This window comes from Symphalangus syndactylus, chromosome 4 (assembly GCF_028878055.3).
Source record: "Symphalangus syndactylus isolate Jambi chromosome 4, NHGRI_mSymSyn1-v2.1_pri, whole genome shotgun sequence".
In the NCBI taxonomy this organism is placed as follows: Eukaryota; Metazoa; Chordata; class Mammalia; order Primates; family Hylobatidae; genus Symphalangus; species Symphalangus syndactylus.
The window spans coordinates 139014489-139032910 of NC_072426.2; the positions used below are offsets into that span (position 1 = coordinate 139014489).

At 37.0% G+C, this 18422-nt stretch overlaps 1 long non-coding RNA gene across 1 annotated transcript in view; it reads left to right on the plus strand.

Moving 5' to 3' along the window:
- The window catches only part of LOC129481217 (uncharacterized), a 78809-nt gene that overhangs the window by 42749 nt on the left and 17638 nt on the right, over positions 1-18422 (plus strand). Inside the window, exon 4 of the long non-coding RNA XR_008657292.1 lies at positions 5657-5742. This is a non-coding gene — a long non-coding RNA (uncharacterized lncRNA). The remainder of the gene's footprint in view (positions 1-5656; positions 5743-18422) is intronic.

The window sequence follows — 18422 nt, forward strand, 5'->3', positions numbered from 1 at the left end:
AGATGGTGCCCACCCAGACTGAGGGTGGGTCTGCTTCTCCCAGTCCACTGACTCAAATGTTAATCTCCTTTGGCAACACCCTCACAGGCACACTCAGGAACAATACTTTGCATCCTTCAGTCCAATCAAGTTGACACTCAATATTAACCATCACAGTCACATAGTTCTCTAAAACAAAATTATTTCCTAAGCCCTCTGTAATTTATCTTTATGATTTTAAAATGTATATTTCAGATAAGTTCAGACTCTTTTTCATTGATTGCAATTCAGATTCCTTCAAATTTCTTCCTTTCTCCAAGTAGATGGCTATCTTTGTTTCTCTACTCTATTCCACTTCCCCACTCCCACTCCCTCCCAGAGAAGAATTTTTCATAAATTTAAAGGGCCACACATTTTCCCCAAGGTGCTAAGATTTGCTCCAGACAGATCATTAGGGCTTTCTGCAACTTATCCCACAACCTGACCCCAGCCCACACCATCCGCATTAGAAGGCAGTCTACAGAGCATCAGCAAATAAGCTGAATATTTTAAAGGAGAATACCCTTCCATAGGACAGAGACAACAGAACAAGAATCTAAGGACTATGGGTCACACTTTCTAAAACTCAGCAGATCTGTCTGGAATCAATGTAGTAGACTTGAAAAATCAATTTTTCTAGTTATGCAAATGAGTTTAACTGGCTTTATTTTAAATAGAGAAGATTGACAGTGTTGGATCAGTCCTTTTTTTATTCCAATCAAATGCAGAGTAATATAAACACAGTATGAGCAGAAGAAAGTTGGGTAGAAAATTTATCTAATATACACTATATAAGAGTTCTCCTATGAGTGCGATTCCTTCTGCAGAAGATTGCCCTGTTAGTCTTCTTTTCTTCTGGGTCTGGTGTAGTGCCTAGCACCTAGTAGGTCTCAATAAATATTTGTTGGATTAATAAACAAAATACCAAACTTTAAAAATTTCCGTCGTGTGTACTAGATGAATAATATTGAAAGGTACTCAGTTAGTACAGGGTGAAGAATGCATGGTCCAGCTAAATTGCTGTTAGCCGAATAGTTGTTAAATTACTGTAATTTTAAAGAAGTTGGAAAACAATTCCCCACCACCAGCAGCCCTGCCCTCACTGCTCAGTCCCTCCCTCATTATCCCACCTCCCAAGGTCTACTCACTGAAGAACGAGGGCCTGGCGCCCTCACTGGCCATCAGTTCTAATTGGGCACATTCTGGCTGGCAATGTCTGGATGAAAATATTTTGAATATAATTCTCAAGTGTGTGTTGAACCAAACCCTTTGGAAAAGCACATGACGTAAAGTGCCTTAAGTTATATTTATTGTCCATGAAAAAACATTCCTGATAGAAATTTTTAAAAGTTTTTTATTGTGGATATGTTTTCATGAGACTCTGGAATACACTGTGAAAGAAACTAATTGTACATAGGGATCCTTTTGTGAAAATACATTTCATTCTGATTTAATATAAACCCATTAAAACGTCTCATTTATCTCTCTTACAATTGATTTTGTTGTATTGTTAAAAGGTTTTCTGTACAAATTTGGCATTGCAGAAGTATGTTTCAAATAGCATGGGAAAAACAAATTACCAGAGTTTATCAGGGGTGGGGAATATTTACAAATCCTCAATTAAACTTGTAGTGTTTGGTCACACGAAGACAAAAACATGAAAGAATACCTCAGAAAAATACTTGAGACAAAGAGAGAAGAAATAAAGCTGTTAGTCATGGACACTTCTGATGCACTTTGTACAGGTATAACTTTCTATACTACACTGTGTTATTATTTACCTTGCAGATAAATCCTCCCTTTCGTTTTGAGTTTTGAAAGGGGAAAAATAGACAAATTATGAAAGGATGAAATATATTCAAAGAGCTCTCATAACCTGATTATGTGTTCTTAAGCTCTCTCTGAAGTTTTGATATAATCAAGTGAATAAATAATTTTAAAAAATCTATGTAATACATTTGTAAGAACATATTGCAGATAATTTTTCTATAGAATTATGCTTCAATACATGACAGGAAACTGAATTTTATTAGACAACTAAAGCCATAAATAAACAAGGTGAGATTGTTTTTACCGAATTGGGAGATAGAGATCTTGTGAAGGTTTTATTAGCAACTATCAGCTAGGCCCAAAAAATAATTATGGTGAAGCTCAGAAAGACAGTAGTCCGTCTTAACATAGTCAAAAAGCTTTCAATACAAATAAGTGTCAGGGTTCAAACATACACGTCCAAAATTGCTTTGCCCTGGGATAAATCCTGTCTTTGTACCACTAGTCTCATAAATTTCAATCTTCCATAGTAAGTTTGTAGTAAGACAAAAGATAAATAAAGACATAGGGCATCCAGTAAAGTCATGGAGCCCTGTGAAGTCTTTACCCTGAGGATTAAAGAAGCAGGTGGTAGGATAATCAGATCTTATTTGTGGACCTGGTTTTCTCAAATACAGTTTGTGCTTTATCAAATGTTTTCTCCAATTTTCTATACTTTTTCAAGTCTCTTTTTTTCCTCTCTCTTCAAAATCTTTATTAGACTCTCCCTTAAAAATACTGTTTCTTTTAATAATTCAGAGTATTGACAATCTAATAGATTCTTAAAGATGCAACATAAAAATAGTTGGATGTGCCAAATAAATTCCTGTATTAAGGTACTATAATTTTATTTTTCACCATATAAAGAGAGCATCATCTGAGAAAGATATTTGGGAAGTAGTTACCAAACAAGCTTCCACATAAAAAATGAGGATAGTTGCTGTCAATCTATTCCCTATTTGAAAACCATTGTGTAATGGATTATAAAACAATTTTTATAGCCTATCTTCAAGAATCACAGTGGACTAATTTACATTCCACCAACAGTGTAAAAGCATTCCTATTTCTCCACAGCCTCACCAGCATCTGTTGTTTCATGACTTTTTATTAATAATCGCCATTCTAACTGGTATGAGATGGTATCTCATGGTTTTGATTTGCATTTCTCTAATGACCAGTGATGCTGAACTTTTTTTTGTTTATTGGCCGCATGAATGTCTTCTTCTGAAACGTGTCTGTTTATATCCTTTGCCCACTTTTTGATGGGGTGTTTGTTTTTTTCTTGTAATTTTTTTTAAGTTCATTGTAGATTCTGAATATTAGCCCTATGTCAGGTGGATAGATTGCAAAAATTTTCTCCCATTCTACAGGTTGCCTGTTTACTCTGATGCTAGTTTCTTTTGCTATGCAGAAGCTCTTTAGTTTATTTGGATCCCATTTGTCAATTTTGGCTTTCCTCAAGGATCTAGAACCAGAAATACCATTTGACCCAGCAATCCCATTACTGGGTATATACTCAAAGGATTATAAATCATTCTACTCTAAAGACATAAGCACACGTATGTTTATTGCAGCACTATTCACAATAGCCCATCAACGATCAACTAGATAAAGAAAATGTGGCACTTATACACCATGGAATACTATGCAGCCAGAAAAAAGAATGAGATCATGTCTTTTGCAGGGACATGGGTGAAGCTGGAAGCTCAGCAAACTAACACAGGAACAGAAAACCAAACACCACATGTTCTCACTCGTAAGTGGGAGTTGAACAATGAGAACACATGGAGAGAGGGAGGGGAACATCACACACCGGGGCCTGTTGGTGGGTGGGGGGCCAGGGGAGAGAGAACATTAGGGTAAATACCTAATGCATGTGGGGTTTAAAACCTTGATGACGGGTTGATAGGTGCAGCAAACCACCATGGTTCATATATACCTATGTAACAAACCTGCACATTCTGCACATGTATCCCGGTACTTATAATAAAATAAAAATAAATTAATTAATTAAGAAAAAGAATCACGGTGGAATGAGAGGGCCTTAATTCTTGGAGTTGGGAAAGACATTAGAAATAATCTAGTCCGTGTTCTTCATTTTATAAATGAGGGAACTGAGGCCTGCAAAGGTCCAATCACTTTTACAAGATTATACATCTAGGTAATGGCAAAGCTAAAACTCCTCCCTGGGACTCCTGCTCTTTATTCCAGCACTGTGTGCATTATACCATTCAACATCTTCTGTAGTAGTAAAAATATAGGTATCATTGCAGAACATTCCACTTTTGAATGATACACATTCAAAACCCACTATCCAGTATGCATATACAGCCTTAAATGAGAGTCTAGCTTAGAACACAACAATTGGCAATGTGTTGTTTTCTCAGTTACTTCAATTTCTCTCTATGGAGTCTCCATCTGTCCAGAAAAACATAATATTTTGATGAAAACCTTAACCTTCTAAGGAAAAATCACTTGATGGCTAATGTTAGATACATTTTTAAAAAAGCAAATAAACTTTTGTCAATAAGTAAGGAAAAGAATTATAGAGTAAGCTCTCCAAAGAATAGACTATTCGGTTCCACCCTCTCTCTGAGGTGTGTTGAGGTTCCTCTCACTCACGGGGCATTAGACAGTTGGTTCTTTTTCTTCTAGTGCATCATGTGCATAGAGTAGTGTTAAAAATTGGTTTGGACACAGGAGTCCATCTTAAAGCGGATCATGTGTGACCTTGCACGTTGTTCCCACAGTTAGGTAAACTCCTTCCTCTTCTCTTCCAACCCCTGTGCCAAAGCCCTCCGAAAATCCCACGTGTTATTGCTTTGCAAAACTCAAATCCTGTACATTTGTCCTTGAATATGACAGTAATGTATAGTTTATTTTCCAGATGGAGAAAGTCTTTGTCATAAAAATCAATAACTTTAAAATATATATATTAGTTAACAGTAACTTGGAAGTGATTCAAAGGAAAAATAAAGCTATTTTCACCATTAGTAAGTCCAAGGGACTCATAAAACTTTCAGTGGTGTTTGAATCAAAATATAGGCTGCTCTCTCTTCAATTAATGGAAGTTGCATAGGAATGTAAGATGGTCTTAATTTATGTAAGTTCTTAAAATTTTTTATGTTTTTATTATGTATTGCCTTTAGTTTAAATTTCTACATAAAACTGAATGACTGAGGCATATTTTTGAATCTACATATTCAAACAATATTTCTCGCAAAATGTTAAGAGCAAAGTATATTAATTTCAGATATCCCAAACTTGACAATATGTTAAGGTTATGTATATTATTAGTTTTTCCATATAGCTCTCATGCTAAACTAATTGATATTTAATTTAAAAATATTATTATATTTTAGGTCACAATTTGGCTCCCTTAAAATTTAAAAAGAAAAACATTTTTAAAACCTAATAGAAAGATTTCTGAGAATTTTAATGAAAGTTAAAGTGGACTAAAACCATTAAGCTGTACAGGAAAGTAGATTTCACTGCCTGGATTAAATTAAGAGCTGCCCTAAAAATACATATTTTGGTATATAAAATATTTTTTCAGAACGTTAAATACATGTCTATAATAACATTGCTTTAAAAGTGAAACAAATTAATTTTGTTTCATTATTCAAACTGGGAAAAATACTAGAACAGTAAAAAAAAGTAATGAAATAAAATACATAGGTGGTGGCTGATTTATGTCTTTTTTAGTCTTTTGGCTATTTTATATGACTTTCAGTTTAATAATTTAGCATAGTATTACAAGCAAAAATTAAACTTTCTCTCTGTGTATTCGATTTCTTTCTGACCATGCCACTTCCATGTGTTCTCTCAGATATGAGTTAACAAGACAAATGAGCAGAGAAACTATGACTCTCCAAGCTGCAGAAGGAAAATGCTCCTAGGGAACATCTGCTTTGGGTAAAGTAATTTAATTGCAAAGATCACGGTGGTATGTTGAAATTTGTTTCAAGGGAAGAGCAAGGAAGCAAAAGAGGGCAGTGGGAACCCTTGACACCCTCCTTCTTTATGGAATTTTATCATCAGCGGTGAAGGGGCCAAGAAAAATCTGTCTTCTTTTGCTTTCCTTTGTATCAATTTCCTCTTCTGAAATAAGGAAGTCTAAACAAAATAGTCTGGACTTTGAAATATTTTATATATGTATGCAATATTTTATGTATATCTTTTTCTGTACACACATGTGCAAAACATACACACACACACATACACACACACACACATAGTCTAGCCCTTGCCATATTTAGATGTGTTCTCTGGGCAGTAAAATCAACCTTAGCTTATAGAGGCTGCTAATTTTCCTGAGATTTCCAAGCCTATTTAAATCTATAGAACGAGCAAATGTCATTAAATGAATCTGTAGGCTCAGGATAAGTGGTTCACCTATATACCTCCAAGACCAACAATAAAAAGCATTCTAACTAAGGCTTATATTGAGGCAATGCTCATTTAGGAAGTAACATGGACTAGACTGTGATTTATGGAGAAATGGTGGCATAGAAACATGTAGAGAGATAGATAAGTTGACTAACTACAGCAGAAATCTGCTGTTGTACAATTTGTTCAGATACTTGGCATCATTAAAACATTTATGGAATAATGCCTATTGTGTAAGTATTACCATAACTTTTTAGAGATAGTGGTCGAGACAGTAAATATTCAGAATTTAGGGCATTCATCGGATCTACTAAGACGGACAGGCAGGGAGCACACAGTGGTGTTATAGATGTCAGTAAGTTCCTAGGGTGCCCAGGTTAGGTCTTCTCTTTCTCTTCAACTATTCCAGTTGCCTCTCAGATATATACATGAACTAAGAACAACCCTTTCCACTTAGAGAAGTGGAAGGAAGCGAGGAGAGTCTTATGATACCGTTTTGAATGAAATAAAAAACGTGGACTCCATGACAAGTCAAGCAGATTCAAGATATGCAAATGAATAGATTGAAGTAGATGCTAAGTGACATCTCCCAAAACATACTTCCAGGCTGACCAGTGAGTTGTGAGGCTCATCCGTGGAGGCTCAAAATGGATCTTGACATGCAAGTCCTTTCCTTCATTCCTACATCTGGGTGGTCTGAATGTTCTTGGACCACTTCTACGTTCTTGTATCATTGGAGGTCACTCAGTAAAACTGAAGTGCGTTGTTGATAGTTGCTAACATTTGGTATGCATAAACTAAAATTAGCATGATATTTAAGTTTGCTAAAGACTTTAATTCCATATTCCTAATAGATTTCCAGTGATTGAACAATATTATACAGCTCCTCTTGTACAGGAGCTAATAAAATGGTAAAAGTCAAGACTAGAAGCATTTCTCAAACTAGCACAGTGCTCTTAATGGTCCATTCACCTAAATAATAGGTTGGATCACAAAAACAGACTTTTACATACCTTCATAGTCCAGAATAGGAGGTCAAATCTAAGAAGAGGAAACTTGCATAGGAGTAGAAATTGTACACTTTTACACTTCATTTTGAAATACCAGATGCAAAGTACAGGATTAGAGAGTCTTTGCTTTATATATATTCATGATAAACAACATCACATTTTAGTAGGAACGTTGATGAACTCGACTTTGTGCAGGGAAGGATGAATGGTCTGGGAAACATACAGTTGAAAGAACTGAATATGGAGAAAGCATTTAGAGTAAGTAGTTATCAGATGGAAAAGAGATTCATTATTCTGTAGGGTTCCGTGGCTTCATTTGTGAAAATACAGAGAAGAGATGTGTTAGACAGTTCCATAAAAGGGGATGCTTTCTTCTGCATCTCAGTTTCCTACTCTGAAAGAGCATAATTTTATTAATCCTCGGGCCAGAAACAATGAGGAAACATCTACTTAGCATCTAAAATCTTTAGAACATGTAGGGAATGATGTGCTGTTCCCAGTTCCCCTGTTTGAATGAGGGACTAGTTTTCCTAATTACTGGAAGTGCTGCGGACTGACAGCTCTCAGGTATTACAAGGCTGTGGAGTGGTACATCCAGAATCAGACACACATAAGGCTGGGACACACAAATAAGCTGCAGATAGTCCAGATCTTAGAAACCCCATGATACCTATCATTGATGCCCCAGTGCCTCTTTCTCCACTTATTCCTGTTATAATATCAAGGACACTCACTTTATAGCGAAGGAAATGAGGCAGTGGGCAGAGGTCCATGGAATCTAGGGCTAGTGTCCCATACCACAGCCCCAGAAGCTGCAGGGCTGACCAAACTAATCATTTAGGATGCTGCGTACTCTCTAAACGGATAGCTTTATGATATTGTGCCCCTAGTGGATAGAATGAATGGGCTTAAGAACCATCATTCTTTTGTCCTCTTGGATAAATTTTGCTTCCCTTCCCCAAATCTCTGGGGTTCTGTGCATTTAAATGTCTTGGTTCCCAAAAAGGGAGTGTTTCTAGCAGGTGGCCCAGTATGCATCCCACTGAACCTAAAGCTACACTGCTACCTACACACTTCAGAATCCTCAGGCCAATGTGCCAGCAGGCAAGATGAAGAGTTACCATCACGGCAGACCTAACTGACCATGATCATCAGAGGGAGGCTCAGCTGATGACATATGACAGGGGCAGGGAAGAATGTGCCTGGAAAGCAGGTGATCCATTTGGTCATCCCTTGCCCAATTTTGATGGCAAATGGATGTGTGCTGCCACCTGAGAAGAACATGACGACAAGAGGTTCACATAACTCAGGGATGAAAGTCTAGCTCATGCCAGCCGGGTGTGGTGGCTCACCCCTGTAATCCCAGCACTTTGGGAGGACGAGGTGGGAGGATCACAAGGTCAGGAGATCAAGACCATCCTGGCTAACATGGTGAAACCCCGTCTCTACTAAAAATACTAAAAATTAGTCTGGCGTAGTGGGGGGCGCCTATAGTTCCAGCTACTCGGGAGGCTGAGGCAGGAGAATGGCGTGAACCCGGGAGGCAGAGCTTGCAGTGAGCTGAGATCGTGCCACTGCACTCCAGCCTGGGTGACAGAGCGAGACTCCATCTCAAAAAAAAAAAAAAAAAGTCTAGGTCATGCCACCAGGTAAACTGCCCAGAACAGCAGAAGTGAGAGTTGAGGGTGAGCAGTTGAGCAGTGTCTGGAATGGACTGAAGACGACAATGAGTATTGGTGGTGGCCTTGAGACCAGTAATGTGGGCTATAGTTTGTCCCATCCTTTTCCTTTTATCAGTTTTCCTCAGGAAAAGAGTTCCATCAGAATCATGGAGGAACTGCTCCCAGAACTTCAATCCCTCCTCAGGCTCCAATGCCACCTGCTATTCCAAGTCACTAACATCTTTCACCTGAAACAGTGTCTTGTCTCATAGGCCCGCCATTATCCACCACATCACAGCTAGAGGGAACTGTCAGCAACAGAAGTCAGACCATGTTATTTTTCTGTTAAAAACACCCCCGATGGTTTTCCATTGCCCTTAAAATCAACTTGAACTTCACAGCCCCATGCTGCTCCACAGACATCCTCTCCTACCACTCTCCCTCATGCTCACGTGGGCCAGCCATATTGGCTTCACTCTCTCATGAGTATGCCAAACTCCTTTCATATCAGGGTCTTGCTCTACCCTTCTGTGTCTGGGATGTACTTTCTCCTGATCCTTCACACGGCTGGTGGTGTCACTTCCTTTATGTCTCTGCCCAGATGTCACTTCCTCAGAGGGGTCTTTCTAGACACTATATCTAAAATACCCTATGTGATCTACAACCTAACTGATTAGTTGGCTTTATTTGTTTTCATTGTACATGTAACAATTTCTAATGAGATTATTTCATTATTAATATATGATTTAGGTATTAAATATTATTTAGGTATTACTGTGAGAATCCCTCATTTAGTGTAAGCTACATGTTTATCTTTATATCTCTAGCACCAAGAATAATGCCTGCCATGTGCTAATTCCTCAGTAATTATTTATTGAATTAATGAATGATGCATGTATAATATTTATTAAAGATTGACCAATGAGTGCCTTCAGTGAATTTGTTGCCATCATTTGCAGTGGATTTGGTTGCTTTTCCTTTTAAAGAATAAGCCCAAACTAGAGACCACTCTTAAGAATATTATGAATGAAAAATCTGTATATTTATCATATTTTTTAAAACTATGGTTATTACATGACTAAGGTATATAGTATATTACCCTGAAAAACTTCCGCTCTCCAGCTTACTTTGGTAAGAGTATTTAATATGCCTGAGCCAGATTTTAGTTACAAACTTCCAAATGAGTCATTCTTTCTTTGGGAACATTTATCCTACCTGTTTCCACCACTTCCTCTGGGGAGGTTAATCTAAATTCTGATAATACCAAGAAAGTCAGAACTTAAGTTTTGTTCTTATTATTAACAAGTTTAAATGAGTTCTTTTGAACGTTTCCTTTTATTTGAAACACATAATTGTGACTTTCTAAATTGAAGTCAGCCATTAAAATATAATTCAGAGCCTACTGGATAACTTTTCTTTGTGGATACTGATGTCATTGTTCTCTTTCTCAATGGTACAAACAAAAACACTTCAGAAAGTAAGCCCTTGTCTATTGTTACAGTAAGGTGCATAAGTATTCAAGCCTAATGTTTTCAAGTTAACCTTTCAGGTAATTATAGACACTGTCCTGCCATTTTATGGAGAACTTACTGATTTATATTTTTTTAAAAAACAAAAGGATTTGATGAAATGTTCAGCTAGCCAACCTGAAAACTCTTTTATTTTTGTTTTGTTAAGAAGTCAAGCTTGACTTCTTACAAAATTACAATTTAGATGTTAAATGACATCTCTTAGGAACATTCAGAAATAGAGATAATTAGAAAAATTAATTTGGAAATTAGCTTGCATGGCCCTTGGTTAGGGATCTTTGGGCATAGTGAGCCATCTCTTTAAAGAAAAATGAGGTACTATCTTTAAGAGAACTGAAGTTACCTGGACCAAATCACAGCATGGCTTATCTGCTTCCTCCCTCCCTCAAAGGTAAAATCCTCTCTGAGACACAGAAGTATCTGGTTAAATTTTATCTCAAGATAGCCTACTTGGGACAACATGCATTCACCTACTGCGGTAGACAGAATAATGCTTCCTGGAAGATGTCCATGTCCTTCTTCCTAGAACGTGTGAATATGTTAACTTATGTGGCAAAAAGCACTCTGCAGATGTGATTAACAACCTTAAGATGGAGAAGTTATCCTGGGTTATCTAAGCAGGCCCAATGTAATCACAAGGGTCCTGGCAGGAGGTCAGAAGAGCCAGTGATGTGACAATAGACACAGGTCAGAGTTATGTGGCCATGAGCCAAGGAGTGTTGGCTGCCTCTAGAAGCTAGAATAGGCAAGGAACAGACTCTCTCTTGAAGCTTCCAGAAGAAACTGGCTGTGCAAATACTCCATGGGACTCATTTTGGCCTTCTTATCTCCAGAGCCGGTAAGAGAATGAATTTGTGTTGTTAAAGTCACTAGGATTGTGATGATTTATTACAACAGCAATAGAAAATGAATACACCTACATTACCTTGACCACAATTTCGGGTGAAGACACTAGTTAAATATTTGCCCGAAGCTCACTCTATACATTTGGGCATAAGAAAAGCTCTTCAGACTGTGGTTTTGAGGCAAAGTGATACAAGGGAGTACAGATCCTCTTCAGCATGTAAGTTTAGTTAAAGCTTAAGCATACTTTATATCTTAAAATTTTTAATGTATCTACGCAAATCTAGTCTAAATCCAGTGTAGTGACTCTGAGCAAAAGGCATAATTCTAATGAAAGCATAGAAAAAATCTCAAGGATTATATGTGTAGTTTGAGTAAGGCATGGCTTCGTTTCAAATGAAATGAAATCAGATCATGAGATTTAAGATTGAGAAACGCTGACTTAGAGGCACTGAGACTTGTCTACGTTTCCTGGGAAATTCTTCCTATACTTTATTTTTCCTCTTTACTATCATCATGACAGTTTCCTATTGTATTACATTTATTTAGCTCCTTAACTACGCCATTGATTCCTCTGTGATTAGGATCATGCCTTAATCATTTATGTAATTCACACTTAGCACAGGGATAATGATTTAGTTTGTGCTCAATATGTGTTTAATAAATTTGAATTCTTATTCTGGGATTTTAGGATCTTTTGCTGAATATTTATAATTTTAAGATCCTTTGCCAAATATTGTATAATTTTTACCATGCAGATGCCAATGAAAGCATTTGGTACTGCTGATCAATAAATAATTGTTTGGCTCTATTAAAAACTACACACTTGGCCAGGCGCGGTGGCTCACGCTTGTAATCCCAGCACTTTGGGAGGCCGAGGCGGACGGATCACGAGGTCAGGAGATCGAGACCACGGTGAAACCCCGTCTCTACTAAAATATACAAAAAATTAGCCGGGCGCGGTGGCGGGCGCCTGTAGTCCCAGCTACTCGGAGGCTGAGGCAGGAGAATGGCGTGAACCCGGGAGGCGGAGCTTGCAGTGAGCCGAGATTGCGCCACTGCACTCCAGCCCGGGCAACAGAGCGAGACTCTGTCTCAAAAAAAAAAAAAAAAAAAAAAAAAAAAAAAAAAAAAAAAAAAAAAAAAAAAAAAAAACAAAACAAAACTACACACTTGTATCCTGTGTCCAATTTTTATCTCCCAATTATTTAATAAATCTTCATTGATTGTTTTATTTAAAAATTATTTCTTCTAGAATGTTAATGACAGAGCCTTTTGAAATAGTTAAGTTACATAAGATTAAGTTTTATTTTGTTGGTTGACCTCTCAGGGCTTTTTTTCATTCTGGCCTTCAGAAGTCAACAAATTAAATTATGAAACTATTTCTTCCCTTATTCTTTCACATCTTTGCTCCCTATTTTTTTCTTTTGCCTCATCCAAGTGGGGATTCTCCCGCCATCTTGATTTGTAGCTGGCTCTTTTCTATAATGTACTTATGTCTTATTATATCTGTAAACTATTATGTTAATCTGAACCCTAGAATCTTTTAAGCAACATAATCACTTACAGTGTTACCAATATCTCCTTCAGAAAATATTATTTTGATCTGAGAGTTTCAATCTAATTCATCCTGGAATTGTAAATTTCTCTGAGTTACTAACTTTAGCTACCACAACTCCTATCCCTCAATGTCCCTGTTCAGCTAGAACAGGGGCCAGAAAGAGTTCTTATTTTTTTTTTGAGACAGAGTCTCTCTCTGTCACCCAGGCTGGAGTGCAGTGGCGTGATCTTGGCTCACTGCAAGCTCTGCCTCCTGGGTTCATGCCATTCTCCTGCCTCAGTCTCCCGAGTAGCTGGGACTACAGGCGCCCGCCACCACGCCTGGCTAATTTTTAGTATTTTTAGTAGAGACGGGGTTTCACCATGTTAGCCAGGGTGGTCTCGATCTCCTAACCTTGTGATCTGCCTGCCTCGGCCTCCCAAAGTGCTGGGATTACAGGTGTGAGCCACCGTGCCTGGCCCAGAAAGAGCTCTTAATTTCTTCCTTATATATATCAAAAATAAAAATCAAAAGCTTCATTGGTAAAGGTTACTACCCCATTGGATTTTTAATTCAAGTGGTCATACTTTTAAAAAATTAAATTTTGTGCATTCTTTATAGACTAAGTTTTGTCTGAAAGTAGGTAACTTTGAGGTAGAGCAAATCAATGCCTTGAAAAAAGGGATTTCCTTTATTACCAGCTAAAGAGTATTTTTGAATATTGATCACAGCTAATAATTTCTGAGAATGCATTTACTTTTTAGAATATTAACTATTTTGATGATACAGAATTATTTTTTTTTTTTTGCACTGAGAAAGAGAAATCTCTATTCTTCCTATAGTGAAAGTGCATGGCACATAACAGTCCAATAATTTTATTACTTTCACTCATAAAATAATTGCAGAGTGGGAAAAGGCATCCTAACAAAGGAAAAAAAAAGCAAGGAGAAAACCTATGTTAAATAATGAAATATCTAACTGTAGAAATGTTTTTAAAAGTAACATTGTTCCTTTAAATTTAATGCTGACCACAATGCTTTGTAATTTTCCTTACGAAAACTGGATTTTCCCAGCATGACACCCAGTGCTGGCATCAATATCAGACGCTTAAAAATACTCATGCCAAGGAGTTAACAGGAAATATCTTGGCAAATTCAGAGTCAAAAGGAAAGCACAAAATTGTCAGAACGCATATCGTGTTTCTCAGAATTATCTGTATCATGTTGGAAGTTTTTATACGGAAGTGTGTGTTGACACAAATGATTAAGGCCAGGATTCCTACAATTGACAGGAAAATGACCTATAAATAATGACCTCTGATGGACTTGTCATGCAGTCATTAAGTGAAATATTCTAGTACCAGTTTCCTCTCTTTGGTATCCCAGCTTCCGGCTTCTGTGAAGTACTTTTCCTTTGCGAAGATCACTCATTTTACCTGGGACCATCAGATTTTCTCTGGGCTTTATGAAATGATAATTTCATTTACTCTCTTAGCAGATAACAATATCAGTTGAGTTTCACAGCCTTTTTGGAACACATTTTTGCTTACACAAAAATTTTTTCTGAAGAACCTCCAACTTCTATTGCTACCTAAAATGCAAAGTAAACTGCTTGAAATATTGAAAGTTTAGGATTTTTTCAAGTTTAAGATAAAAGTTAATTTTTAAAGTCATTAAACAACTAGTTTGCCTATTATTTTACATAATGTATTATCGATTTTTCATTAAATTAATACATTTCAATATAATTCCTTGGGAAATGGTATTCAGAAACTTGCAAATGAGATACTATATTTCAATTATCTCACCATATATGTATATCATAAATGAAATGTAAATTTCTAGAAAACGAATTTTATTAACCAAACTGGGGACAGTGAATGAAATCATAGCTCACTTTTAATTTTCAAAGGGCCCATTCAAGTTTTCTTCTCTTTCGTCATTTCTCCTTCTAACCCCAAAACACCCTATGAACCAGTGGTCTATTCCCTTTCCTTCTTCTGTCCCTTTTTCCCTTCCTTCCTTCATGTCTGTGGGTAAGAGATTGCAGAGGAAAAGTAATAGGTGATAAGCCCTGTCTTCTAAACCCACAAGCAGGATGCATGGATTTAAGCACTTAAAGGAAAAGAAAAATAAAGAATTTGAAACCATGTCACAATATCACCATATTATATTACATCAATAAATAATATCATAGAAGCAAACATGTAATTGAGCCTGAGAAACACTTGCAGGAATCAAAAGCTGAGGACTGCACCACCAAAGACAGAATCAGTACCCTATAAATTCTACATTTCATGACTTATGTTGCTTATTCTAAATGCTAATCTTGGGATAACATTTTTTAGGAGCACTTTTTTTAAAATTTCATTTTAATTTTAATTAATTTATTTTTTGAGGCAGAATTTCTCTCTTGTCCCCCAGGCTGGAGTGCAGTGGCACGATCTCTACTAACTGCAACCTCCCCATCCTGGGTTCAAGCAATTCTCCTGCCTCAGCCTCCTGAGTAGCTGGGATTACAGACATGCGCCACCATGCCCAGCTATTTTTTTTGTATTTTTACTAGGCGGGGTTTCGCCCTGTTGGTTAGGCTGGTCTCAAAGTCCTGACCTCAGGTGATCCTCCGGTCTAGGCCTCCCAAAATGCTGGGATTACAGCCTAGCCTTAGGAGCACTTATAAAACTCCCACATAAACAATCTCACATTAAAAGATATGTAAGAAAGAAATAATATATTGATCCTGTAACAAGGTATAGCAATTCAAAATGAGAAGGACCTTAGAATTATTTCATTTAAACTTCTGATTTTAGAGCCAATGAAAGTGAACTTGAGAGAACTTGGGGCCAATGCGACTTGCCTACATCCACAGAGTCAAAAATAAAACTGGTCTCTAATCAACGAGAATCTGATAGAACATGTTGTATGTTCTGAAAGCCAATTCTAATCATGAGCCTTGGATTAATTAAAGTCCCTGGAATTTGCAATTTCTGCTCTCTCCCTCTGTCTCCTCATACATTCTCTTTGGATGGCATGTGTACCAATCAACATTGCTGTGTGGTTTACACTAGAGGCTGGAGACTGTGAGAAGAGGAATAAGACCCAACACCTACCTTTATAAAAGACTTACAATCGGCCGGGCGCGGTGGCTCACGCCTGTAATCCCAGCACTTTGGGAGGCTGAGGCTGGCGGATCACGAGGTCAGGAGATCAGGACCATCCTGGCTAACACGGTGAAACCCTGTCTCTACTAAAAATACAAAAAAAATTAGCCAGGCGTGGTGGCGGGCGCCTGTAGTCCCAGCTACTCTGGAGGCTGACACACGAGAATGGCGTGAACCAGGGAGGCGGAGCTTGCAGTGAGCTGAGATCGCGCCACTGCACTCCAGCCTGCGCAGCAGGGTGAGACTCCGTCTCAAAAAAAACCATAAAAATAAAAATAAAAATAAATAAAAATTTTAAAAAAGACTCACAATCATGAAGGAGAGATAAGACATGCACACATAAAATAAAAGAAAAGGAGAAATTCAATACTTGACAGTGAAGTCTGGTGCCATGCAGCGGAGTCCTAATAGGAGTCTCTTGAGCTAATATCTTTGCCCCTTGAACCACTTTGATCAAGGCTTCATGAATAACCTTTCTAGAACACCTCTTTGACTCTACTCTTTTCCTACTTGAAATCATCCATGGGTGGCCATATCAGAAAAAAAATCTAGTCAGCACTTAATACAATACGAACTCTCCTTCCACCCTTCCTCCAAATCTTTTCCTAGGGTTAGGTCTCATTAGCCACCTAAAATGGAAGTGATCTCCAGCCAAACAGCACAGCCCACTATTGCCTGACACACTATTTTTTAAAAATTTGCTTCTGTTCTCCTGTTTGTGACATGTGGTATGCCTTCTCTTCATTCTTGTCTATCAAAATTCTACCATCATCCATAGCCCAGCTTGAGGGCTGCCTTTGTCATAAAGCCTTTCTTGCCCAATCAGGAGTAATCTTCCCATGCCCAGAACAGCTTTGGAAATAAGGCTATATTGGTTTGTAGGCACTTAACACATTTGCCCCTTAACTATACTTCTATTTTTTTTCTAGTATAGTGTATGTTCATTGAGAACTAGGAATATCAACCTCAGATAAACCATAAAATTTAGAAAAATAGCAGTACAGCTTTCTAATAGAAAATCTCAGGAACTAACTTTTAAAATGCTAGTTAAGAAGGAATTTAACATTTACTTGGCCTAACTTGTCACTCAATAAACAAAGAAACAAAAAGAGCTCAATATTTTATGAGAGAGTAGGTTTCATTTTTAAACAATTATAATTGAAGAAAATCTTTGATGCATTAGAATAAGCCAAGATTTCTTAGGACAATAAAAGCACAAACCATATAAAAAATTTTTTTAGTTGGACTTAATTAAAAGTAAAAAGTTTGGCTCTACAAAAGGCACTATTAAGAAAATGAAAAGTCAAGTCATATAAAAAATAATTCACAATATGTATATTTGATAAAGGCATTGAATCTAGAAATATAGAAAGAAATCTCATAATTCAACAATAAAAAGGCAAAAAAAAATATTTGAACAAATACCTCACAAAAAGACATACAAATAGCTAATAAGATTAGAAACAGATGCTGAACTTCATTAGTCATCAGGGAAATGCAAATTAAAACCACCATAAGATACTACTACATATCCACTAGACTAGCTAAACTTGTAAAAACTTGACAGCATCATCTGTATTGAATACATAGAGCAAATAGGGCTCTTATACACTATTAGTGGGGTGTAAAATAGTAAGCCACTTTGGAAAACAGGTTAGGCAATTTCTTATAGTTAAATATGTACTTTTAAAAATGGACCCAGTAGCTCACTTCTAGGTATTTACCCAAGAAAATATGAAAACATATACTCACAAAAAGATTCATACATGAATGCTTATAGCAAACTAACTCGACCTGGAAACAGCTGAAATGCTCTTAGGTAATGATAAATTGTGAAACACCAAATAGTGAAGTACTACTCAACAATAAAAACAAATTACTACTATACGTGCAACAGGATGAATGAATCTCCAAATTGTACTGAGTGAAAGAAGCCAGACTGAAAGAAATCCACAGTGCACGATTCCATTCCATAGTGGCAGAAATGGTTCCCATGTTGAGGATGGAAAGGGGATTATCTGCAAAAAGGCTTCAAGAAGCTTTTGGTGTGATGGGGGTGTGCTGTATCCTGATCATTCAACTCTTATGACTGCACAGTGTAAAAGAGAAAAGATTGTATTTACCTCTACAAAGGGTGAATGTCCCCCTTCCCTGGAAGGCTGCTTATTTTTACAGTAATAGATTAACTATGGAATATATACTATTATTTCAAACTAATTGAAATATATCGACTTAGTGAATTATCACAATCGTTTCAAAGTGAATCATACTGAAAATTCACTCATGGTAGCTTTTCTTTAATTGCAACACAGCAGAAAATGAAAGAGAGACATTCTAAAATTCATTTCCCAAAATTCTTGGGGCTAGATGTGCTCTGGTATTCAGAATTGTTTGGATTTTAGAATAATAATGTGGTGCACGTATTATACCCCATCTGTAGCAACCCTTCATTAATGTATTAAT